This window comes from Typha angustifolia, chromosome 12, assembly GCF_048772165.1.
Source record: "Typha angustifolia cultivar Huaian chromosome 12, ASM4877216v1, whole genome shotgun sequence".
Classification (NCBI taxonomy): domain Eukaryota; kingdom Viridiplantae; phylum Streptophyta; class Magnoliopsida; order Poales; family Typhaceae; genus Typha; species Typha angustifolia.
Window position 1 is genome coordinate 5,107,275 of NC_133250.1, and position 5,688 is coordinate 5,112,962.

At 39.1% G+C, this 5,688-nt stretch overlaps 1 non-coding gene across 1 annotated transcript; it reads left to right on the plus strand.

Annotated features, from left to right (window-relative positions):
* Nucleotides 1–1,290: 1,290 nt before the first annotated feature.
* Nucleotides 1,291–1,397, plus strand: LOC140772755 (small nucleolar RNA R71). The gene has a single exon (XR_012106332.1). It is a non-coding gene; the product is annotated as a small nucleolar RNA R71 (small nucleolar RNA).
* Nucleotides 1,398–5,688: the final 4,291 nt, after the last annotated feature.

Consider the following 5,688-nt stretch of genomic DNA (forward strand, 5'->3'; position numbering starts at 1 on the left):
GGGCAAAAGATTCACACTTGCTCCTAAATCGAGTAAGGCTTGCCCAAACTCTTGATCCCCTATAATACAAGTAATGCTGGGACATCTAAGATCCTTATATTTAGGTGGAATCCTATGTTCAAATACAGCACTAACTTACTCAGTCAGAAAGGCAGTCTTTTTGATATTATGCTATCATTTGATAATGCATAAGTACTTAAGAATTTTTGCATATGTAGGTACTTGCTTGATTATATGCAAAAGGGGAAGATTAATTTTCATCTGCCTAAGGTTCTCTAGGATCTCATTGCTAGGATCCAGTACCCTTGATTTGGATTTCAAAGCTTTTGGAAAGCGTATCCTAATTGGGGTCTTTGTGATTTTAGGTTCTATCAACATTTGTATAACTTCATCATTAGGACCTTCTACAATGTCCTCAGGTGTGTTTGATACCTCAGGAACTTGTAAAGTTTTACCGCTTCGGGTAAGTGCTACATTTACTTTCTTTAGGTTTTTTGGGTCTAAGTCGAAAGTGTGGCCCATATGTTGACTCTAAGGGTTGTTTTGAGCCTGGGATGGAAATTTTACCCTCTCATGAACATTCAAAGAGTTTGTCAATGTAGACAAGTGACTCTCAAAGTCTTTTTGTTTATTAGCAATCTATAAATGAAAGCATAGTTCCTTCTAAGTGCTTGATTGAAGAGGTTTGAGGCTAGTAGGGCGCAGAATAAGGACGATATTGTTGTGGCGGTTGAGGTATACGTTGCTGTTAAGCTTGTTTCTCATTTCTCCAACTAAAGTTGGGATGGTTCTTCCAACTTGGATTGTAAGTGTCTGAATAAGGAGAGTAAGGTTTTTTGTAACCCCCAATGTATTACATTGCTCTTCATATGTATTCCTCATTTTAGAAAATATTGGACAATCCTTAGTTGGGTGGTTTACCACCCTAACAAATAAAACAAGGGAGGCGCATCTCTGTGTGGGGAATAGCACGAGTGACTAATACCTTTTTCATTCTAAGGGATTCTATCTCTTTTGTTAGATTCTCAATTTTAGCCCAAAGGCTATCTTCTTCTCGAAGATGATAAAGTCCTCCACCTGAAGGGGTGGAGGTGAGTCTAGACCTACTAGTGGTTTCAGTAGCACTTGGGCCTATCCAAGTGTGAGCCTTTTCAGCAAGCTCATTTAGATATTCCATGGCTTCCTCAAGATTCTTTTGTAGGAACTCGCCATTACACATTATTTCAATTAATTGGCGTTCCGGAGATATAAGACCCTCATAAAAGTAGCTTACAACTCACCAACTTTTCATACCTATGGTGGGGCCATAAGCTGAGCAACTCCTTAAACCTTTCCCAGGTTTGGTACAATGTCTCATTTTCCTTTTGAGCAAAGGTAGAGATTTGACATTTAAGAGCATTGCTTGTGATAGGGGAAGTATGAAAAACCTCTAGACACACGTATGTATCTAACCTCTAGGCAATGATATTTCTCGTTCGCTTAAGTAAAAGTCGGAAGAAATATTAAAAACGAAGTAGAGATGAATGCCAAGATTTTAACGTGGAAAACCCAAACGGGAAAAAAATCATGGATCCAAACTCGGATAAAAACCAATCACTATGATAGTAGCAGTTACAAGACTGACTCACAAAACAACCCGTCGATCCAAACGACTTTGTTCCTCTCAGTCTTGATCGCTAGAACCCACGATTCACTGCTTCTTGTGATTGAAGTCCAATCTCAGTAGCCCTCGAGATTGATCTTTCGTCTAGATAGCCCTTAAGACTAAAGATTAAGATTTGTAGATGCGAAGGGCCTTGTTTGTTGAAGAACCGATGTAGCCTCCAAAAAGTCTCCTTGAATAATCTTCTTCAACATCCCTAGGTTAGGAAAACACTATCCTTATATATGATCTCCAAGATAGAGCCAAATCCAAGTCATAATCGTACTCACGAAAATCCAATAAATTGCAAACTTCATAGATGCGTTCGAACGCGGCCCGAGTGCGTTCGAACGGCCTAACTTAATCTCAGGTGCGTTCGAACGGGCCCAAGTGCGTTCGAACGCGACAGCTTGAATTCTTCAGGTTGCGTTCGAACGCGTTTGTGAACGCTGCTCTCGGTCTGTGTGAACGCAGTATCTGCGTTCGAACACGTTTGTGAACGCGGCTCTCTGTCTGTGTGAACGCAGTGCCCGCGTTCGAACGCGCTTGTGAACGCGGCTCTCTGTCTGTGTGAACGCAGTGCCCGCGTTCGAACGCGCTTGTGAACGCGGCTCTCTATCTATGTGAACGCAGATTTCGCGTTCGAACGCGTTTGTGAACGCGGTGAGAACGCGACGGCTTTTCTCCAATGATCTTGCAATTCTTCACACCAGTGATATTCTAGACTTGTGTAAAGCTCAAATACATGAAAAAATACACTTAGAATATTTTGTACAAAATTGCCAACAAATAAAAAACCTAACAATCTCCCCCTTTGGCAATTTGTGACAAAACACCTAGGTTACAAGATATTACAATGACTTCAAACTGAGCAATCAACAAGTCTAGAATATTTTGCACATCAATCCCTGCAAGGAAACATATACCAATCTAAGATCAAGTGAAAATAACTTAAAATAAAAAAACCAAAACACAAGTTATCACAAGAGCAAAAATTTAAACAGACAAAGATTAAACACACGTTATCACAATTACTTCAAGTTAAGTTCAAATGCCAACGACACTAAGACAAAGCAAAGTTCAACCATCAAGTAAACTCCACTAAACTCCCCCTATGCCCATACTCCCCCTACACACCTAGATACCTAAACACTGAGACACTCTCCCCCTTTTTGGCACAAATGCCAAAGACTAGGAACTCGAAGGAAACTGACGATGAAGAATCGTCAACACGGAATCAAGTACAGTTCCCTGACGGACTTGCTCAGTACGTAGATCATGCACCGCGGAATGGAGATCCTGCACTTGAGTACTAAGTTGATCGAACCGGTCCGAGTACTGTGGTAACTCCCCCTCGGTGGGAGATGAGTCATCGGCAGAGCTATCATCAGAACTGTCGAGATGCGATGACCGACCAGCGGCAGAAGAGGATGGTTTGAGAGAAGGTTCCGAAGCATCTACTCGCACCCCACTCTGAGTGCACAAATTGGTAAGAAAAATGCCAAAAGGTAATCCCTCACGAGGTGCTTCTTTCTGTGCAGCTGAGAGAATCGAATCGTAGATCACTGCAGCTAAGTCAATAGAGACTCCCGATAACATGGCATGAAGAAGGAACGCACGATCCAGACTAATGCTGGAATGTCGAGTCTTGGGGGTGACATTGTACAGACAAAAGAGGTGAAGCATGCGAGCCACAGATGTCAGCCTTGCATGCGGCATCATGTTACCTTTCCAACGTTCCCCTTTGATCAGGACTGTACCGGCATAGTCATTTATATCAGGGAGTGGAGCAGACGTCGGATACTGAAACTCACCATCAGGCAGACTCAGTTCAGCACGAATAACATCGAAATCCAGGTATATAGATACACCACGAACAGTAGAACATATACAGTGATCGAAAATCATGGCATTACTAAAGAATTCACGAACAACTTCCACATAAGCAGTCCCGCTCATCCGACACACTGATAACCATCCTCGTTCAGTAAAGATCTGTTCAATCCCCAACTCAGAAAAATCAGATATAACCACGGGTCTTTCACAGATAACAGGACGGGTGCCAAAATTATGCTTATAACGACCCGCAGCCGTTGTTGAAGAAAACTTGGGAGCCGAGGATGGCGAGGAAGGCAGCCTTGGTTTCTTGGTCACCGTCGTTTTCTTAGGCATTCTTGAAAAGAAAACACGTTTCAATATTCAATACATGCCGAAAGCAACCAAAAAATAGCAAGAAATCCAAAAAAAAATGGTAGAAACCATGAAGCCCCAAAAGGAAAAACATCTTGCACTTGAAAAACGCTAAAATATCACATTCAATCTCACAAGAACCATCAAGAGTTTAACATTAACGTGATCAAAAGTTGAGAACGCACAAATCACTCAAGATCAAGCATGTTTATTGAAAAAAAACTAAGAAAATAATGGATGATCATACCTTGCAAATGTGGGGAGAAACTCAAAATTTTGGTTGAAAGACACTAGATCCGGAGGAGATCAACCCCCAAAAAGGATTTGAAGTGAAAAATTCGATGAAAAACAACAAGATCTTGAAGATTTGAGAAGGGGAAAATGAAGAGTTTTTAGGGTTTGGAGAATGGAAGATGAAACCCTTGGGTTCGGACGCAATATTTAAAGAACCCACGCGTGCGTTCGAACACACCAGTCCGCGCGTTCGAACGCGCCGCGTTTGAACTCAAGAATTCTCGTTCGAACGCCTTTTTTTTTTTAACTAAAAACAAGTTAAAAATCTTTTTGGAGATGCACTTCTAGAATTCCAAAATATATTCAAGACATAGAATATGACAATCAAATGAAATAAGTCATACAAGATCAATCAAATCATCAAAAGCATATTATAATCAATTCGAATGCATCACTCAAAATTACATTAATCTTGATTGATCATAACGATATGCATATGCAAGATGAGCATAGATAATATGAACCAATCTTCTTAAACAAACTTTACTATATAAACAATGATGCAACACAGTAGTCAAACCGACTTAGTATTGAAATTTTGCACTTTTCGACTTATTCTCCATAATACAGCAGGAATTTTTCCTGTATTTTTTTATTGAAACATATATGTGCAATGATGGCTTTCATACATGAGTAGGTAGCCCTTTTCTTGTAGTACAAATCAAACGATGTGCAAGAAGAAATTCACATATATCAATTTTTTTTTAAATTTGCAAATAATGTACTGAGTCAAACTGGACTCGAAACAAGACGGCTTTCACACTAACTCATTGTAGCCCTTTTCATTGATCTTTTATAAAAATATATTTGATAACTAAGCATGAGGTCAAACTGTGCAAATCAAAGTTAATAGAGAGCTATTTAAAAAAAATATTCATGATATCATGCTCACTCAAGAATACACATACGTTATGAGGCATTAAAAATTTATTATTATAGAAGTCGAGGGAGTGACAAAATCAAAATTGAAACAATACACTACAAGATGACAAAATTGACTATAATAACTCATAGTCAAGAGAAAAATCATATTTTTATGTCAAGAGTATATTATTGAATCAAGGAGTGCATCAATTTTTTTTTTCTAACAAAAACTCTCGATAAATCTGAAACTAAAACCAAAGAAAATTTCAGAGTAAATGAAAACCTAAAAAAAACGAAACAAAAGAAACTCGCAAACTAAAAAGAACACAAATCCCAATAAAATCAGTCCAAAGCATAAATCCCTAAAGAAGTACGAAGATACTCAAATCTCTGTAAATCCAAAGGTTTTGTAAACAAGTCACCCAACTGTTTCTTCGTCTCAACATGTTCTAGTGCTATTGTTTTGTCTTCAACTAACTCGCGTATAAAATGATGTCGGATATCAATATGTTTTGTACGCGAGTGTTGAACAGGATTTTTTGATATATTAATAGCACTCATGTTGTCACAATAAAGCACCATAGTATCTTGTTCAATGCCATAATCCTTGACCATCTGTTTCATCCATAGTAACTGAGAACAACAACTTCCTGTTGCAATGTACTCGGCCTCCGCAGTAGATAAAGAAATCGAGTTTT